This window comes from Aegilops tauschii, chromosome 5 (genome assembly GCF_002575655.3).
Source record: "Aegilops tauschii subsp. strangulata cultivar AL8/78 chromosome 5, Aet v6.0, whole genome shotgun sequence".
In the NCBI taxonomy this organism is placed as follows: domain Eukaryota; kingdom Viridiplantae; phylum Streptophyta; class Magnoliopsida; order Poales; family Poaceae; genus Aegilops; species Aegilops tauschii.
This window is the reverse complement of record NC_053039.3, coordinates 395,378,802-395,400,013: the sequence shown is the minus strand read 5'-3', so window position 1 is coordinate 395,400,013 and position 21,212 is coordinate 395,378,802. Positions and strand designations below refer to the sequence as shown.

The following is a 21,212-nucleotide window of genomic DNA, read 5'->3' as shown; positions in this document are numbered from 1 at the left end:
TAGGATACCCAAAGGAGACAGTTGGGTACACCTTCTATCACAGATCCGAAGGAAAGACATTCGTTGCTAAGAATGGATCCTTTCTAGAGAAGGAGTTTCTCTCGAAATAAGTGAGTGGGAGGAAAGTAGAACTTGATGAGGTAACTATACCTGCTCCCTTATTGGAAAGTAGTTCATCACAGAAATCTGTTCCTGTGACTCCTACACCAATTAGTGAGGAAGCTAATGATGATGATCATGTAACTTTAGATCAAATTACTACCGAATCTCGTAGGTCAACCAGAGTGAGATCCGCACCAGAGTGGTACGGTAATCCTGTTTTGGAGGTCATGTTACTTGACCATGACGAACCTACGAACTATGAGGAAGCGATGTTGAGCCCAGATTCCGCGAAATGGCTTGAAGCCATGAAATCTGAGATGGGATCCATGTATGAGAACAAATTATGGACTTTGATTGACTTGCCCGATGATCGGCGAGTCATTGAGATTAAATGGATCTTCAAGAGGAAGACGGACGCTGATAGTAGTGTTACTATCTACAAAGCTAGAATTGTCGCAAAAGGTTTTCGACAAGTTCAAGGTGTTGACTACGATGAGAGTTTCTCACTCGTATCTATGCTTAAGTCTGTCCGAATCATGTTAGCAATTGCCGCATTTTATGAAATCTGGCAAATGGATAAACAAAACTACATTCGTTAAAAGATTTATTAAAGAAAAGTTGTATATGATGCAACCAGAAGGTTTTGTCAATCCTAAAGGTGCTAACAAAATATGCAAGCTCCAGCAATCCATCTATGGACTGGTGCAAGCATCTCGGAGTTGGAATATACACTTTGATGAGTTGATCAAAGCATATAGTTTTATACAGACTTGCGGTAAAGCCTGTATTTACAAGAAAGTGAGTGGGAGCACTACAGTATTTCTAAGAAGTATATGTGAATGACATATTGTTGATCGGAAATAATGTAGAATTATTCTGCAAAGCATAAAGGGGTGTTTGAAAGGAGTTTTTCAAAGAAAGACCTTGGTGAAGCTGCTTACATGTTGAGCATCAAGATCTATAGAGATAGATTAAGACGCTTCATAAGTTTTTTCAATGAGTACATACCTTGACAAGATTTTGAAGTAGTTCAAAATGGAACAGTCAAAGAAAGATTTCTTGCCTGTGTTACAAGGTGTGAAATTGAGTAAGACTCAAAGCCCGACCACGGCAGAAGATAGAAAGAGAATAAAAGTCATTCCCTATGCCTCAGCCATAGGTTCTATGAAGTATGCCATGCTGTGCACCAGATCTATTGTATACCCTGCATTGAGTTTGGCAAGGGAGTACAATAGTGATCTAGGAGTAGATCACTGAACAGCGGTCAAAATCATCCTTAGTGGAATAAGGATATGTTTCTCGATTATGGAGATGACAAAAGGTTCGTCGTAAAGGGTTACGTCGATGCAAGTTTTAACACTGATCCAGATGACTCTAAGTCTCAATCTGGATACATATTGAAAGTGGGAGCAATTAGCTAAAGTAGCTCCGTGCAGAGCATTGTAGACATAGAAATTTGCAAAATACTTACGGATCTGAATGTGACAGACCCGTTGACTAAAATTATCTCACAAGCAAAACATGATCACACCTTAGAACTCTTTGGGTCTTAATCACATAGCGATGTGAACTAGATTACTGACTAGTAAACCCTTTGGGTGTTGGTCACATGTCGATGTGAACGATGGGTGTTAACCACATAAAGATGTGGACTACTGATGTTAAATCACATGGTGATGTGAACTAGATTATTGACTCTAGTGAAAGTGGGAGACTGAAAGAAATATGCCCTAGAGGCAATAATGAAGTTATTATTTATTTCCTTATATCATGATAAATGTTTATTATTCATGCTAGAATTGTATTAACCGGAAACATAATACTTATGTGAATACATAGACATACAGAGTGTCAATAGTATGCCTCTACTTGACTAGCTCGTTGATCAAAGATGGTTATGTTTCCTAGCCATAGACATGAGTTGTCATTTGATTAACGGGATCACATCATTAGGAGAATGATGTGATTGACTTGACCCATTCCGTTAGCTTAGCACTTGATCATTTAGTATTCTGCTATTGCTTTCTTCATGACTTATACATGTTCCTATGACTATGAGATTATGCAACTCCCGTTTACCGGAGGAACACTTTGTGTGCTACCAAACGTCACAACATAACTGGGTGATTATAAAGGTGCTCTACAAGTGTCTCCGAAGGTACTTGTTGGGTTGGCGTATTTTGAGATTAGGATTTGTCACTCCGATTGTCGGAGAGGTATCTCTAGGCCCACTCAGTAATGCACATCACTATAAGCCTTGCAAGCATTGTAACTAATGAGTTAGTTGCGGGATGATGTATTACGGAACGAGTAAAGAGACTTGCCAGTAACGAGATTGAACTAGGTATTGAGATACCGACGATCGAATCTCGGGCAAGTAACATACCGATGACAAAGGGAACAACGTATGTTGTTATGCGGTTTGACCGATAAAGAACTTCGTAGAATATGTGGGAGCCAATATGAGCATCCAGATTTCGCTATTGGTTATTGACCGGAGACGTGTCTCGGTCATGTCTACATAGTTCTCGAACCCGTAGGGTCCGCACGCTTAAAGTTCGATGACGATTGTATTATGAGTTTTTGTGTTTTGATGTACCGAAGGTAGTCCGGAGTCCCGGATGTGATCACGGACATGACGAGGAGTCTCGAAATGGTCGAGACGTAAAGATCGGTATATTGGATGACTATGTTCGGACACCGGAATGGTTTCGGGGAGTTTCGGACATATACCGGAGTACCGGGGGGTTACCGGAACCCCCCGAGGAGTTTAATGGGCCTAGATGGGCCTTAGTGGAGAAGAGGATGGGCGGCTAGGGCTGGACGCGTGCCCCCTCCCCCTCTAGTCCGAATTGGACAAGGAGGGGGGCGGCGCCCCCTTTCCTACCCCCTCTCTCCTTCCCTTCCTTTCCCCCTCCTACTCCAACTAGGAAAAAGAGGGAGTCCTACTCCCGGTGGGAGTAGGACTCCTCCCTGGCGCGCCTCCTCCTGGCCGGCAGCCTCCTCCCCTTGCTCCTTTATATACGGGGGCAGGGGGCACCTCTAGACACACAAGTTGATCTGTTGATCTATTCCAGCCGTGTGCGGTGCCCCCCTCCACCATATTCCACCTCGGTCATATCGTAGCGGTGCTTAGGCGAAGCCCTGCGTCGGTAGCATCATCATCACCGTCACCACGCCGTCGTGCTGAAGGAACTCTCCCGTGAAGCTTTGCTGGATCGGAGTTCGCGGGACATCATCGAGCTGAACGTGTGCTGAACTCGGAGGTGCCGTGCGTTCGGTACTTGGATCGGTCGGATCGTGAAGACGTACGACTACATCAACCGCGTTGTTCTAACGCTTCCGCTTTCGGTCTATGAGGGTACGTGGACACACTCTCCCCTCTCGTTGCTATGCATCACCATGATCCTGTGTGTGCGTAGGAATTTTTTTTGAAATTACTACGTTCCCCAACAATAACAACCATATCAAGATCACAGAGCATTAAGACTGACATGAGGTTGAATCCTAAGGACTCGACAAGCATGACTTTTTCCATGTGTCGATCCTTTGAGATCGCAACCTTACCTAGACCCAATACCTTGCTTTTCCCTTTGTCAGCGTAGGTGATATGCTTCAGATGTGATGGAGATAGAGGAACATCCATCAATAAGCTCTTGTCACCAGTCATGTGATTTGTACATCCACTATCGAGGACCCACTTAGTGGCTTTGGGTTGATCATTCTGCAGATGAATTAGTGCAGCTTACGAACTCATATACTTCATCAGTGAAGAATATGACATCAATTTTATCAAGCAATAGCATAATTAAAGCAGTTTGAGGACGTGAGAAATGAAAGTTCATTTCTTCATGATTAGCCTGCGTCCTTTCAGACGATTTTAGGTCTCCAGTAAATTCTTCAGACATTTAAGTGCATCTGGAGACCTGACCCTGCATAAGAGATTAGTTCTTTTTCTTCACCACCCACATCTGAAGGGGTGGCAAAGAGTTCATCATTCTGCGAGCTCCATAAGAGAAAGGTGGCATAGAAGCCAGTCCACTTCGTTTCACATAAGAGGAGTTAGGGTAAGCTTATGAATAAGCAGAGAAATTCTTCGAGGACTTATGAACATGATGGTTAGAAGAATAATGCACATGTTCATAGCCCTTAGATCTTCCCAGCAAAACAGAAGTGTTAGCACAATGATGTTCATATAAGGACTTTGATCCTTTTGAGGAATTTGATCCACGTGAGGAATTTGGTCCATATGAGGACTTGGATCCATATGAAGAATTTGGTCCATATGAAGAATTTGATCTGGGGTTCCTATTCTTCACAGGTGGTGTCATGATGACATTCACCTGAAGACTTTCAAGGCACCTTTTGGGAACCCAGATTTTCTTCATAGGAGAACCGTTCCTGCAGCCAACATATCTAGCAAATACTTCACCATTCTGATTTTTGAACAGTTTATAGTTGGAGTCAAATGACTCATCAGAAGAATGAGGAGATTCACATGTAAAGCCAGATAAAGTAGATGGATCTATTGGAGGTCCCTTTGCAGCAACCCATGAGGTTTTGGGATACTGCTCAGGCTTCCAGTATGTTCCATCAGCATTGAGTTTCCTCTCAAAGGCAAACCCTCTTTCCTAGGGTTCCTGTTGAGGGTCTGCTTTTTAAGCACATCACAAAGAGCATGATGCCCTTTGAGGCTTTTGTACATGCCTGTCATATACAATTCCTTCAGCCATGCATTGTCAGTGATACTAGCAATATCCTCAGATGAGGAATTAGTGATAGCAGAGACAGGTGAAGAATTTGTAGCAGTAGAAGCATTTGAACATTCAGGTGAAGAATTAGCAGATTCACGTTCAATGCACTTCAAACATGGAGGAATAAATTCTTCCTAAGCAACGCTGATTTGTTGAGCAAGTAATGAATCACGCTCCTTCTGAAGATCTTCATAACTCTCCCTTAGCTTCTCAAGATCTTGCTTTCTTTGAAGAAATTCATAAGAAATCTTCTCATGATCAGATAAGAGAGTGTTATGATGACTTTGAAGATTGTCAAACTTGGACTGAAGTCTCTGAAGATTTTCAGTCAAAGTTCTGGTGCGATCCATTTCTTCACCCAACATATCATCGCTCTCATCAAGCATGTTTTGAAATTTTTCCAAAGCTCTTTGTTGTTTAGTGGCAAGAGAAGCAAGTTTGACATAACTGGGTCCAAATTCATCACCAGATTCATCATCACTAGACTCGGATAGGTAGCATTCAGTTACCTTAGCACCTTTTGCCATAAGGCATGGTGTAGAGGATGATGATTCTGGTTCGAACGTCATAGCTTTGAGCGATTCCTTGAAATCCTCAAACCAAGGATCATGACGAGTTCGATGACCTTCATAGACCTCGGAGAGTCAGTCCCAGATAAACTTCGCATGGCTGAGATGCATGATATTCCTTAACTGATTTTGAGACAGACAGGAGCATATGACGTCCTTCGCCGTGAGGTTGAGAAGAGTGTACTTGCGAATGTCATCAGCTTCCGCCATCTTGCACAGATCGGTAAGACCAATCTCAGTGACGGTCCACAGCTCGCTGTTCATCGCCATGAGGCGCTTCTTCATCATGGCCTTCCACTTGGGATAATCGTGACCATCAAAGATGGGGCATGACACGGTCTTCATTCCTACGGTCGACATAACTAAAACTCCAGGCGGTTAAACCAAAATCACACAGAACAAGGGAGTACCTTGCTCTGATACCAATTGAAAGTGCATTAAGTCGACTAGAGGGGGTGAATAGGTGATTTTTATGAATTCTTCACTTAGGAATTGCAGGGTGAGGAAATTCCTAAACGAAGAAATACTTAGCAGCAGAATAAGTACTCAGATGCAAACATGACAGAACATAAGCACAGTCATCATGATGAAATGAAACGAGCACAGAGTACAGGAAGCATAAACACGGGATAAGCAGGATGAAGACAAACAGACTGAAGAAATTGAGCTGAGGAAATTGAGAAAGTATTCAGTCAAAGTCTTCAAACAGATATGAACAAGCACACAACACAGTAATGAGGAAATGGAAGGGTTGAGGAAATAGAACCAGTAGGCTTGGTGAAGACAGTGATTTGGTAGACCAGTTCCAACTGTTGTGACAGTTGTACGTCTGGTTGGAGCGGCTAGGTATTTAAACCTGAGGACACATAGTCCCGGACACATAGTCCTCACCGTATTCTCCTTGAGCTAAGATCACACAGACCTCACCCAATCACTCGTGGTAAGTCTTCAGGTGACTTCCAAACCTTCACAAACTCGGTCACTCGGCGATCCATAATTTCCTCTTGGATGCTCTAGACCATGACGCCTAACCATCTGAAAGATGCACAGTCTTCAAAGGTAACAAGCGTCGGATCCACGCAGGATCAATCTCTTCAGTAATGCTCAATCACTTTGGGTTTCTAGGTGTTTGGGTTTGGGTTTTCCTCACTTGATGATTTTCGCTCAAAGTCCTCGAAGGATGGGATGCTCTCAATGACAAGTGTCAGTTTCTCTCGGAGCAGCCAACCAGCTAGTGGTTGTAGGGGGCGGCTATTTATAGCCTAGGGAGCAGCCCGACATGATAAGACATAAATGCCCTTCAATGATATGACCGTTAGGTGGGTAGATATTTTGGGATAGCTGACGCGTAGCACAGCAACGGTTGGAAATTTGACTATCAAATTCCTCAGGGCTATCATGTTCCTCACTTGTAGGTAATCCGCACTAGCGAATTCCTAACTCCTTAGTCAGAACAAATTCCTCCGAGACCAGAAGATCTTCGTCTCTGTCACTGAAGAAATTGACTGAACTGTATGAGATTTCCAATGGCTTCACTCAAAAGGATTGGGTAGGTGTAGGATTTTGAGATGAGCATCACTTGGAAACTTTTCCTAAGTTTTTCCTCGACCCCCTTTAATAGTACGGTGTTTCCTATGACTCAAGAAAGAGAAAAAGAAACTATGAAAACAAAAGTCTTCACGCTTCATGTTCCTCGCATGAAAACCAAGTCTTCAGGATCACACCAATTTCTTCACTTTCAAAGTCTTCAGAAATCCAAAGTCTCAGTTGAAGACATTCATTTTTAGGGGTCGACTTTCTCTGTAAATATCAAACTCCTCATAGACTTATAGACCTGTGTACACTCACAAACACATTAGTCCCTTAACCTATAAGTCTTCAATACATCAAAATCACTAAGGGGCACTAGATGCACTTACACGTCTGCGGCAGCGGGGTGACACCGCAGGGGTGACAAGACGTGCGAGAGGAGGACGAAAGGCCGCGTACACATACGGTTAATTAAAAAAACATTTGCGATTTAATTACCAACTATACCCCCGTCCTGGTTTATAAGTAGGATTTAACTAATAAAATACGAATGCATGTCCCCAAAGATTATATTGTTGGAGTCGTATTTGAACATAGTTTCCAGCTATACAATTTTTGTAACATGCATTAACACTTTTTTGGTTAAATTTAAGGTTATATACCAGTAAGCGTTTGCCCGCAACACACACGGCTTATTCCATCACAAACAGCTCGGATGGATCAACTGTATGCCACATATCGCACACGCAACTCTAATCTGATTCGTGCTTGATGTCTCCGACATCGCTCGCACAGTTCATCTTATTTGCCACCTATCACTGTACCGGCCTCTGCTCGCCGTTAGGAGCCGCAGCGCGCTCTGCTTGCATCCGTTGGCGCAATCTGCTCGCGTCCGTCGGTGCGCTGGGCTTGTGGGCACATTTTTCTTGCGTGTTCAACTGCTATATATATAATATATGGGTTATTCTGTTACGCGTAACAGAATATTATTCTGCTACCCTACTTGAACTGATGAATTCAAGCGGTTGAACTGATAAAATTCGAGCGGTTGAACTGATGATTTCTGTTGCTATTAAAAATCGTCTTCTTTAGTTCAAATTTTTTTGCAATTTTTTTTGTCAAAACGTGGCGTGTAATATATCGTTGCATTACAATCTTACAATTTGTTTTTGCAAAAGAATTATGATTTAAGAGCAGTTTTGAAAAAAACCGTTTTTTTTCAAAACCGAAAACGCAAATCGTAGTTTGGACTTAATTTTCAAACGGTTTGTCGGAATTGAGCAAATGAGATGGCGTTGGAAAGCTTGTGAAAATACGCATCTTCCATATATCTACTTTTTTTCAAATTCTATATGATTTAAAAGTAATTTGACAAATGGTGAAATTCTGGGCGAAATGTTTTTTCACTGTTTTTTGCAAACGGTTTATCGGATTGACGCAAATGATAAGGCGTTGGAAAGCTATGAAAAATGTGCAACTTTTGCGTATATAAAGTTTTTTCTAATTCCTTACGGTTTAAATACGAATTCAAATACGGTTAAAAATGGTTTTGAACGCGTTTTTTTTAAGTTTGTCGAAATGGGGCAAATAATATACCGTTGGATAGCTATTGAAAAAGCGAAACTTAGTCATGTTAGACGTTTTCTTTACTTCGCAACCGTTTAAGAGTAATCTTGAATACGGCATGACGGATCCTGCTGTTTTCTCGTCTGAAGAACAGAGTAGTCGTACTGATATATGTGTATGTTTGTACTGAGCTATTTTTTGTAGAGTGATTTTAAATGGTTTCAAACAAAGGTACTTGTACTGATGCTTGCATGGGTTTGTACTAAGCGTGTTTTCACTAACTAGACTTTGCTCTGGTTTTTGGGTAATATTTTTCTCATAATTTTTCAACAGTTTACTGTATCCTAGCCTTGAATTTGCATGGTTTATATTGTTGAACTGAATGTTATTGTATCGTCGGCCCTGTACTTGCATGGTTTATATCATCAAACTGAACATTTTTTTATTCTTTTTTTTAACTAAACATTTTTTTACAACGATGTTCTGAACTTCTCTTATTTTATGACTTGTACTTTTACCATTTGAATTGCATGGCGTTTCCTTTTGCTTGAACTTTTACAATTTGAATTTCTGTCATTTCTTTTATTCCGAACGGACCACCATTTTTAACTTGTACTGATCAATATTTTTAATTAAACCAATTTTCCTTTGTAGAACGGACCACCGTTTTTGTTTGTACGGATCAGTTGTAGAACTTGGACGTCAATGTCACAGAATTAATTTGTGAGCTTATCACGTTTCTTTTTAAAGTTGTTTTTTCCCTCGAACTTTATTGGCACCAAATTTTCTTTTCCGTGCCTCTTGAACTGATGCGATTTTTTTCGACGAGTACATACCAAATTTCTTTGTACTGTTATGTTTTTAACACACACATATTGAATTGTTCCCACATTTCATTATGAATTTATTATATATAAAAGTTGAACTATACAACACTTTTTAAATGAATCTAACAAGTATTTTCGCTCGCTAAACTTCCAAATGTTTTTCCGTTGTAAACTCAAGTCTGAACAGTTGTAAATACTTCTAAATTGAACTGAAATAAAATATAGGAACACTCGAGTCTGAACAGTTGCAAATAGTTCTAAATTGAACTGAAATAAAATATAGGAACTGAACTGAGTGTATTTTCAGATTTCTGCTAGCATGCATCATGACATTTTAGATATGTTTTTACAATAGAACATATACTAATTTTTATGTCAAGTAAAACAGCCTTTGCGCTGAGCCGGCGAAGGGCAACGCCGGAACTGACATGGGGCCGGGGCACGCCGCGTGTCGCCAGCGCGGGTGCTTCGTCAGGAGCAGGCCAGGGCACCTGTTTGTCATGTAGTGAAGGTTAACTGGTGAAGGCAGGAGTATTTTGTTCTGATTGTAGCTAGCGAAAAAATAAGAATTGAATTGAAATGAAAATTAGAAATTTGAACTGAACTGAAACTAAAATAATAATTGAACAAAACTGAATGCTAAAAAGTATTTTTCCTAGGGAATGTGTGGGAAACATGCAACATACCAGAACTTGGTCTGGACTCGTAGTTGAACTTGTTACCCATCCACAGTAGCACCAGAGCAGCACAAGTCGTGTTAGCAACCAGGGGGAGCCAGGCTAGATCCAGTCGGAGATGGCGGCGGCGAGCGCCTACATTTTAGCAATGACACTAAATTTACTTGTCCTTGACCCCCAAAATGAACTGAAAAGGATGCAATTTTTTCATTTTTGTCCTTAAGAGACATATCAACAAACTTAATAGCACACTCACGGCCCTATATAGGGATGTTACTAGTACTGTTTGGTTCTTAGAGACATGCAAACACCTAGCAAGCACAAAGGTACTAATTTCCTGGCGTGTAGTTTAATATTTATGCTGTAGAATGGTCTGATCCCTGTAATGTCGTTGTAAAGTGGCGTGATGCCTAGTATCAAGATAAGCCATGCATCAAACATAAAAATACTTTTGAGACGTCCACTATCATGTACTACCAAACTGGCTAAATCAACAGCAGTGACTGATGGTACACCACACCTAATTCCATACCGAATGATAAATTCTAAAACAGCAGCATCTGCATTTCCAGCTACGTATAAGCATCACAAGAAGGAATTGGCACAAATATATTGAACTGAATTGAACTAAACCAAATTTAGAAACTGAACTGAAGGGATACGAATTTGAAACTAAACTAGAATAAGAAATTAAACTCAACTAAAATAACAAATAGTTGAACCTTTCTTTCAGTTCACATATTATCATGAAATAGTACCAGATTATAAGGTTTAATACATGAAAGCAGAAATATATAAGCAGGCATCGCCGCCGGTAGTACTTGGCGCACCAGAGAACCTGCACTGCTCGATTTGTTGAGAGAGGACTGAGGGCAGTACATCCCCGTGGCGGATAGGTAATTTCAAGTTCTATATGAACCATCACTGCTAGATTTGTCAATAAAGTACAAAGGGCAACACATCGCCTCCAAAGCTTCTGGGTGCAGGACAAAACACGTCGTGTTTGGCCACCTGCGATGCGTGCATCGACGCATCGTGTACTCAGAAACTTGAGGAGGCGCTTCAGGACTGGCCAAACCTGCTTATTGGAGAAGCCAAGAGGCTTCATGGCCTCTTAACACTTTCTAGTAGCATTAGCATTGTTGGAAACCATGGCGTTCAATGAAATGGTTCAGGGATCACTCCCAGTCAGTCCCACTGCTACTTGTGTTGCAGAGAACATGAATATAAAGCAGATGGTGACTCATCATTTTTTTCTTTATGATATATCTAAACTTACAGAATTTTGAAACTTGCACTGACGATACTTTAGGTGATATATCTGAACTTTACAGAATTTTGAAGAAACTCGCTGCAAATCATTACTTATTTAGGTGATATATCTAAACTTACAGAATTTTAAAACTTGCACTGACGATATTTCTGCACACACACCAACTATTCTGTGATTTTTCATGGACTGACGATAGATTACACACCGAACTAATATTAAGTCTGGTACATAAATTCTCTATCACGTAGTTGAATGGGCTCTCTTCGCAGTGGTGAACGGCCCGGGGTGGCAGAGGTGGACGGCCTGGGCTGAGGCGGCGGAGGGTGCCGCCGGAAAATTGTCCCGCGGCACAGTGCGTGTTGCCAGTGCGGGCGCTTCGCCGGGAGGATGCCACACACGGCGTGGTGAGTGCACGATGCGACGGCATGAAAAGGAGGGGCCGTGGCGATGGTCAGGGTGCAGGCCATGGCGATGGGCAAACAACAAAGTATTTTGCAATCAACCAACATAATCCAATATCAACTGGTTGAATTGAACTGAACTATTATATTATTGTTTTTTCCATTACACACACACTGAACTTATCGAGAGAGTTATAAGTGAATTGAAGGGATTCGAATGCTACAGCGGATCTTGGCTTCAATAGATCATGACAATAAGTAGTATATTCCTCCGTCCAAATAAGTGAATTTTTTTGTGTTAAGCAGCAGGAGTAATTTACATTGGGTTTGGAACTTTGAATTACACACATCAGGTAGGAGGTGGCCATCTATCTATTTGCAGTGGCATTGGGTGTGTCTATTCCTGGATCAAAGACTCAATTGTTGTTGTGCATATCAAACGTTTTTTAAATGTTCCTCACAGCTAAATAGATAGAATGTGTATGTTTTGTTCAGTACACCATGTTTATGTTGATCAGTACACCATGTGATGCAATTACATAGTCTATTTCTTTCTGAAACAAGCAATATTCACAAAGGACTTAATTTCAAGCATCAGAAGGTAATTGTCTTGAACTGACAGATTTACACAAGTAGACCAAATTCGAGAACTAGATTAGACGAAATTCTACACACACAAAAATGCACGGTGGGAACTTGTCGGACAGGAGCGGGCGAACTGCACGGTCGCTGCAGCCGTCCTCGTTTTACTTCGAGCTCCTAACGGTGTTGCTCCTGTTGAAGAGGAGAGTAGGGGAGGTGGAAGATGGGGGCTAACCTGCGGATCCCACCAGCGGCCGCTTGCTGGAGCACCTCACTGTCTCGGAAGGAGAAAGAAAGGAGAGCGTGCAGACCACGGCCGAGCACGCATGGCGACGTCGTCCTTGTCGTCATGGAGAAGTAGGACTGCTGGAGACATTAAAAAGCAGCACAACAAAATTACATGTTTTCTAAAATCAAGTAAAACATGTTTGAGATTATCAGCAGTACACATATCGTATCTTTCAGCAGATCAACTAGTATATCTAAATGTGGAAACATAGAACAACTGATTTGAATGGATCTCTATCATGGCTGGAGAAAAGGACTTGCAGTGGCTGATATCAATCGGGCAAAACAGAGAAAAAAATAGAGTGCTCAACTTGAACAGAGGCTGCCGCTGCTTTTTAACCATGAATGCTTTCCGAAGAGACATCGGGATTGCTTCAAAACTGCATCATACTTTGTATTATCTCTGATCACAATGAGCAAAGTATTTAGAACTGAAGTATATATGAGACTAGAACAATACTAAAATGGACTACCATACAATTTAAAACTGATATTTTTTAACACACACACTGCACTGTTTCAGCTTTTCTTTATGAACTGATCATAAAATACATATTGGGTTGCTACGCCAGTAGCAAATTCACGAACACATACAGTTTCTGGAGAGCAATCTAACAAGTGTTATAGAAAAGCAGGGAACAACTACACGTTTTGAATTGCTCGTGAACATGCATCGGTAGAAAAGCAGAGAACTACTGAATGTAGATGGGGTGGGAGGGAGTGTACGGGGGTGGCAAAGGTGACGGCTTGGGGTGGCAGAGGTGGACGACCTGGGTGATGTATTGTTGAACGGCCTCCGAACTGATACAAACTTCCACCACGTACTTGTGTGATTTTATTTTCAAACAACACAAGAGAAGAGCTTTATTTACATCGTCAATACATGCCAACCATTTTATTTCTGGAAAGCACGCAAACATCTTTGTCCTATTTATATAACCCAGCCTTTTTTTGTAGAAGTGAAACACATAATAGAGCAAAAAACTAGAAGCTGGATCGTGAATAGTATTAGAAGTTTAGTGCACACATAAGAAGAAATAACAAATACGAGTATGGAGCAGCAGCAGTACGGATATGTAAAATTCTAGAATTTGATAAAAAAAATGAAGTAGCTTGATCTGGTTAGTACTACTGTAACTAGATACATGTAAAAGTTAAGTGACAACAAGTTCAAAAGAAATTCAGAAAATGAAACCAAAGTGATGGGCTTACTTCATGCATTAAATTGTACACCATAGCGTCTTGTCTGGATGTACACGACGGAGCCGGCGGGCTGCGCGTCGAGCCACACTGTGCAGAGAAGTAGTGTCAAATGATCCAGTCTTGGCGGGCTGGGAGCATGCCATTGCTGCAATCAGAATTTTTCACCATTGATTTCTGAACAATAGGTACAAGAATCACCAAAAGTTTGACTGAAGCTCTAGGAATTTTAGCTCAAAGAACAAACGCGTTTAAGTTCAGAGATGAAACATAGTTGAACGTTCTTCAGTGTCATGAGTTAGTACATGTGGAAGATCATTTCATTTGCTATCTCTCTCTATCTCACTCACATCACCCTGCACGCACAACCAGTAGCTAAGCAGTGCTTCAGGTTACAACAGTAGTGAAAAAATGTGCATCAGCCGTAGCTACCAACTATCGTCAGTGGCGTGCACCACCAACAGTAATCTGAACAAGGCACTAGTGATAATAATAAGGCAGTCAAGCATCTACTTTTGGCACACCCAATAATAGTTGAACCGAGATGGTCAACTAGTTGTACTGAGATAGTGAACTTATTTATTGCAAAAAGAAAGTCTAAATCATGGCTGAAATCTAGTCTAAATCATAAGACTGATGTGAGGATAAGGTAACACAAATAGAACAGTAAGCTCAGAAAAAGGGTTCAGAACTAAAGTCCCTCGACACTGCACAGTAGGGAATGTAAGGAACATAAACTATGCGAGATCGATCAGAGAGGGAGAGTCAGTGAGGCACAAGACAGCAGGATCCAGGGTAGAGCACGGGGTGGCCTGTACTTAGCTCCTTGAGCGACCGGCGGCGGAGCTAGCAGTTGGACTGCTGACAGGGAGCCTCTCGACCTCGCGGCTCCTCCTGCAGGCTCCAGTGTTTGCGCTGAAGCGCGGACCATGGCGCTGGAGTGGTGCGCGTCCATGGCGGCGGCATTGAACGGCCTGGGGCGGCGGTGATGAACTGCTTGTACGCGGCGGCGTAGTCCCATCGGGAAGGAGGCAGAGTGGTGGCGGGTAAGCATCAATGGGTGCTGGAGGACTTCACCCGAGATCTACCAGCAAGATCAACAAGGAGTCGGAGGTGGCGTGGATACGCTGGTGCGGGGCCACGGTTGGTCACAAGGGTGGTGGGAAGCGTGTCCACGGCTAGTCGCCGGGGAGGTGGGGCGCAGGGCCATGGCTGGTTGCTCGGGAGGTGGGAGGCGGGGCCGTGGCTGGTCGCCGGGGAGGTGGGAGGCGGGGCCGCGGCTGGTCGCCGGGGAGGTGGGAGGCAGGGCTGCGGCGGGTCGCCGGGGGTTGGGAGGCAGGGCCGCGGCGGGTCGCCAGGGAGGTGGGAGGCAGAGGCGCGGCTGGTCGCCGGGAGGTGGGAGATGGGTCGCGAGGAGGTGGGGTGGGCTTTTTTGTTTTTGTTTTGGGCCACATCGTACGAGTTCGGGTGTCCATCGCGCCCATATAGTGCCGAGGGGTAACAGAATATTATTCTGTTACTAGTAACAGAATAGCCTGTCATATATATATATATATATATATTGCTGAAAATTGTTTGAAGACAAAATTATGAAATGGCTGAGGGAACCCATTTCATAATACTCCGGCAACTCCCATCATATGAAATGGGTTCAACGTCCAATTATGAAATCCTTGGAAGAAAAGGATGAATCGAAATATTGCTGCTACGCCAAAACTCGGCGCAAAGAACCAACCAGATTGCCCCAGTGGATAAATAAGGAATACAGAAACAAAAACAGCAATTGGACCAGAGAATGAGATTGCATTATAAGGCCGCAATTGAACAGACCGAGCAAGTTCAAATTGGCGTAACATGAAACCTATTAGTGCAAAAGCCCCGTGGAGAGCTACAAAAGTCCATAGACCGCCTAATTGACACCAACGAGTAAAATCTCCTTGTGCTTCGGGCCCCCATAGTAGCAACAAAGAGTGTGCTAAACTATTGGCAGGGGTAGAAACTGCTGCGGTTAAGAATTACAACCTTCCAAATAGGAACTAGCCAATCCATGGGTATACCAAGAAGTTACAAAAGTTGTCCCTGTAAACCAACCCCCTAAAGCGAAATAAGCACAAGGAAAGAGCAATAGGCCAGACCATCCTACAAAAACGAAACGGTCCCTTCGTAACCAGTCATCCATAGTATCAAATAGATCATTTTCTTCTTTAGGAATTCTACCAAGGGCTATAGTCATAGTGATCCTCCTATTCAATTACTTCAACCATTTCCGAGCACCTCATATCACTTTCCAAGGCATATGATAGTTTTATTATCTGTGGATGATTTCTTTGTCGTTCAATGCCCTTTTTCAATGGTCTCGAAGAGAGAAATTTCCCATTTTTATCTATGGAGTCACAGTCACAACCGAGGTCGTGGTAAATCCATGAATTTGATTCGATTTGTTTTTCTTATACTATTTGTTTTTCTTATACTATAGAAATAGAAATAAATTGTTTTTCTTATACTATAGAAAGAAATAAACCTTTGAATTCAGCATTATTCCAAGACTCCTATTTCAAAGTCTATCTTTTAAGGGAAAAATGAAAATAAAAGTAACCCTTCTTTTCCCATTCCCTCTCTATTGCATGGGTGGAAGAACTAAAATAGAGGATTCTGAAAAAAATGGACCTTCGAAATCCAATTTTATGTGTAGCGCAAAGGAGTTGCGATTTCTTCTTATTCCTATAGAACATCTAGTAACAAGAATATGAAATCGTAAATAGCGAAAAATTCTTGTCTTGCGCGGTCTAAGTCTAAGGAAATAAAAAAAATTCGCTTATACAATTTCATCTACATCGAATTTATATATCAGAATAGCGGATAGAGGCATCATTAAAGGAGTCAGGTCTACTTACTTTATGCTTCTTTCCAATTTTATGGTGGATTTGATAAGAACCCTTTTTGCTTTCTTGATAAATAATCGACAAAAAAAGCGTTTTTTTATATAACCTGCTTGTTTTATTATAATTATAACAAGTCCTATATGGAAATGCCCGCTAAAGAGAAAATCTATTTGATTGTCTCTCGGCCAATATCGATTTTTAGAAAGAAAAAACAAGAATTTTCTTCTTTTTTTATTAACATTAAGAAAAAAGAATATAATTAAAATGGAATTGGCAATATAATTTTTATAGACTTTTGAAAGAAAAAAAGGGGGTTTTTTGCAACCGTTATTTCTTATTTCTTGCCTATATCATATCACGGAAACCTTTCGCTTTGGAACGTGGAGAGATGGCTGAGTGGACTAAAGCGGCGGATTGCTAATCCGTTGTACAATTTTTTTGTACCGAGGGTTCGAATCCCTCTCTTTCCGCTCCCTTGGATCATTTGGGACTTTCGAATTGGAAAGAATTCTGACCCCCGGATTTTCTCATAGATAAATGTACGAAACAAATCCAATAAGAAAAAAAAACTGAATTTTTACTCCTCGCGTCCAGGATTCCGTCCTGGGTCATTAGATAAGAATCCAAAGATAAAGAGTGAAACAAAGAATATCACTACTGTATAAACAAAAAGTTTGAGAGTAAGCATTACATAATCTCCAAGATTTTTTTTTAAGGAATAGATTACCAGTTTTTCCTTACCACACGGATCCACTAGGATGGTTTTTTTTTATACCTAAAAATGCAAAAAAGAATTCTTGAAAAAAATTGCAAGAATTCTTTTATAGTAAGCACTCTTATCAATAGCAAAAATAGGGTTAGGTGGTTAGGTATTGTGTAGGTACCTTTAGGTACCTGCTCAACCTAGGTGCAGGGGAGTAGAAAGGCTGATCCAAATTTATTGCTGTAGCTACCCATTCAATGTAGAAGAATTTAAATTTTAGAATCGAAGGTTCATAATATAAAAATATAAAACTTCTCGGCTTTTACCCATTTTTAAATTTTTTTGGAATGAACACATCATTCAATTTGGCATACAGAGTACTAAAGATTTCATCGAAAACTTACAGCAGCTTGCCAAACAAAGGCTAATAGAAAAAAGAATAGAGGTATAACAGGCATAATATCCACGATTGGATTGAAAATAGCATAAGCTTCGGGTAATTTGGCAAAGAAAAAACTAGTAGGATAAAGAACAGAATTAAAACAGATACAGGTTAAACTAAGTATATTAGGCATAACAAGCATTTCATTCTTGTAGAGTAAATAATTGGATTTTTCTTGAGTTATTTTTTTAAGGGAAAGAAGGAAAAGGCAGATTCAAAATCTTTTTTCTTCGGACTTTCCCAAACACAAAATACCTCCTTGTATTTGCACTCTCAAATGAGAGTGGAATAAATTCGACTTTCATATAATATCTTAATAGAATTCCATGTAATGATCAATGCATTTTTTTGATTCTATATTATCCGCATGTGTAGAATACTAGCAAGAGAATATCCCTCCTTTTTTATGTAATTGAAATGGTATTGACGAATAACAAATAAACATACTAGTGTTTATTAGTGTGGCATAAAACCCGAAATGGGGCGTGGCCAAGTGGTAAGGCAGCGGGTTTTGGTCCCGTTACTCGGAGGTTCGAATCCTTCCGTCCCAGATTGTTTCTGATGAAACAAACGGTGAAATCATATAGTATTCCGTACGAGACAAAAGTTTATTAAAGAGAATAATGATATCTTACTTCTTTCTCAGAAAACATAATAAAGTCTTAAGTCCAGTCAAATTGACTATCTTTATTTTCATGAAAAAATGGGATCTATCAAGCACATTCAGGATATGCCTCTACTATAAAATCACTTAGTCATATTTTTTTCTTCCTTTTGGTATTCGAGTTGAAGAAGTACGAGAATTCTATAACTACCAAAAACTTTCAATCTTTTCATTGGAATAGTTTATTTAGTTATTATAGTTAATTGTTTTTGGTACTGAAAAAATATATTACTACTAGAATTCTAATTCTAGTAATTAAATTAATTAAACTTTTTTGGAGGTTGATAGTTTATTTATTGAGGAAGAGTCAATCCTTCTTTTCTCACTTCAAGATTGATCATCTCGAGCCATCCGTTGAGGGTGGAAATTTAAGAATAAATAAGTTTTAAGCAAACTTGTTTAGTCGTCTTTTTCAAACTATGTTTCATTCATATGATAGAATTTTAATATGGGTTTAAATAAATTGGATCTTGGCGGAGGCTTCCCGGATAAATACTTACTTTCTTTTATCCATATTGCTCCATAGATAGCAAGTTTTAATCAGTATAAAAAAACTCAACCAATGACTATTCATGATTCCATCCATATTGGATCAATTCTCTATACCACTTTGCAATGAAAAGAGGAATGTTTGTTATGGTAAAACTTCGTTTAAAACGATGTGGTAGAAAGCAACGTGCGACTTGAAGGACATGATCGATTGTGGATTTTTCTATCCATCATTTTCCATAGTAATGAAAATGCTCTTGGCTCGACATAGCCTGTTCTATTCGTTCCGAACCAAATTTGCGCTGGGTTTAAGTAACATAGTACACGATGGAGCTCGAGAGGACAGAATTTTTTTTTATCAAGGGAAAGAATCTAGGGTTAGTGAAAACTAATAAATTAGGCCAACTTTGTCAGTCTATCCTTAATATAGAAATAAATCGAAAGGTTAAAATAAGAATAAAGTCCAATAAAAGTATATCAGAATCAATCCCTCTTATTAGATTTCTATAGAAGAGATAAATGCTTTATCGAAGGAAATAAGAAAAAAGGGTATGTTGCTACTCTTTTGAAAGAAAAAAATAGGAATTCCTGAAGTAATGTCTAAACCCAAGGATTTCACAAATCAAAGATAAAGGATTCCAGAACAAGTAAACACAATTTTCAATTGTCTCAACAACAGAGTTGGATCAGAATAAGGAATAAAAGTCAATTCGTTCGAAATGAGACAAAGAAAAGAGTTTAAAGACGACTCAAAAATTTTGGAAGGATTTTGCCTTCGAAGTTTGTCAGGCAAAATTAGCCCACTTGAGTCATGAGTATAAATGAAATTTGTTTTTTCTGTAAGGAAATTAATGCACGTCATAGTCTAATTTCTATTATTATCGACAGAAATTCGAATCATTTTCTCGAGCCGTATGAGGAGAAAACCTCCTATAGGTTTCTAGGGGGGCGTTGTTTATCTACATCTATCCCAATAAGCTGTCTATCGAATCGTTGCAATTGATGTTTGATCTCGAAGAGAAGGAAGAGATCTTCAAAAAGTAGGTTTTTATGATCCGATAAAGAATCAAACTTGTTTAAATGTTCCAGCTATTCTCTATTTCCTTGAAAAGGGTGCTCAACCAACAAGAACTGTTTATGATATTTTAAGGAAGGCGGAATTCTTTAAAGAAAAAGAAAGAACTTTGAGTTAATTGAAGAACTAAATGAATCAAAAAGTAGGATAGGAGAAGATTATTAGTATTCCTAGTTGTCTAATTATTTAGACACAATTTACCTCTTTTTTAATCCTATTTGGATTTATATTATATCGTGCCAATTCAACATAAGCCCCTATTTTATTTACTTTTTCTATCTAATTTGTTTTCTTACCATTGTATTTCCATTGACAAAGGTCTATTGAACAAATAGAATTTGTAGATAGATGGGTCTCTTTATCCTCACTCCATATTCAATTTTTCCGCCTACACTTCGCTCAAATGATAAGGGTGTTCCTCTTGCATGTATTCTCATACAATATAATATATATATTTTTTTAATAAAAATCGCTAAAAATAAGGAGAATTTGGCCATCGTAATTAGGGTCGCTCTTTTTTTAACTTTACTTTAGTGGAATTTAACCGGACCTGTTCGTTTTGGCATTTGAGTGTTTTTCATGGTCGATAAAAAAATCTTTTGATGTCTTGCTAGTTCAATGTTTTGACAGAAGCGCGCGGTGTAATTCCATTGATTTTTGGATTTCGATCGTATCTAAGATCCTTTTTTTATCTGGGTTGCTAACTCAATGGTAGAGTACTCGGCTTTTAAGTGCGACTATGATCTTTTACACATTTGGATGAAACAACAAATTCGTCCAGACTCTTGGTAGAGTCTAGAAGACCACGACTGATCCTCAAAGGTAATGAATGGAAAAAATAGCATGTCGTAATAAAATCAATCTTTTTTGAATGGAATCCAAAATTACGATTTTCTGGGTCTAATGAATAAATGGATAGAGCCTGGCTCCAATTCTGGTAAAATAAAAAGCAACGAGCTGAACTTCCTAATTGGAATGATTCCCCGCTCTAATTAGACGTTAAAAATAGATTAGTGCCGGATGCGGGGAAAGGTTGGGTTTTCCTATGAGTGGACCCTTTATTTTTTCTTTTTTTATAGAAATCCTAATTATTCTTGATTATGGATTGAATAAGGGATGTTATGGATTGAATGTGTAAAAGAAGCAGTATATTGATAAAGAGGCTGTATTCCAAAGTCAAAAGAGCGA

General features: G+C 40.0%; 1 long non-coding RNA gene and 1 other non-coding gene across 4 annotated transcripts; one reads left to right on the top strand and one right to left on the bottom strand.

The window, feature by feature from the left end:
- Positions 1 to 9,535: 9,535 nt before the first annotated feature.
- Positions 9,536 to 15,228, bottom strand: LOC109774709 (uncharacterized). 3 transcript variants are annotated; one of them, XR_012184989.1, is made up of 6 exons: positions 14,588 to 15,228; positions 13,782 to 13,917; positions 12,881 to 12,972; positions 12,517 to 12,644; positions 10,035 to 10,160; positions 9,536 to 9,839 (listed from the first exon to the last, which is right to left on the bottom strand). It is a non-coding gene; the product is annotated as an uncharacterized lncRNA (long non-coding RNA). The 3 variants fall into 3 exon arrangements; XR_012184987.1 differs by lacking the exon at positions 14,588 to 15,228 and having other exon boundaries at positions 13,782 to 14,425; XR_012184988.1 differs by lacking the exon at positions 14,588 to 15,228 and having other exon boundaries at positions 12,517 to 12,647; positions 13,782 to 14,062.
- A 1,805-nt stretch (positions 15,229 to 17,033) lies between these two features.
- On the top strand, positions 17,034 to 17,121 carry TRNAS-GCU (transfer RNA serine (anticodon GCU)). Its single transcript has one exon. It is a non-coding gene; the product is annotated as a tRNA-Ser (tRNA).
- Positions 17,122 to 21,212: the final 4,091 nt, after the last annotated feature.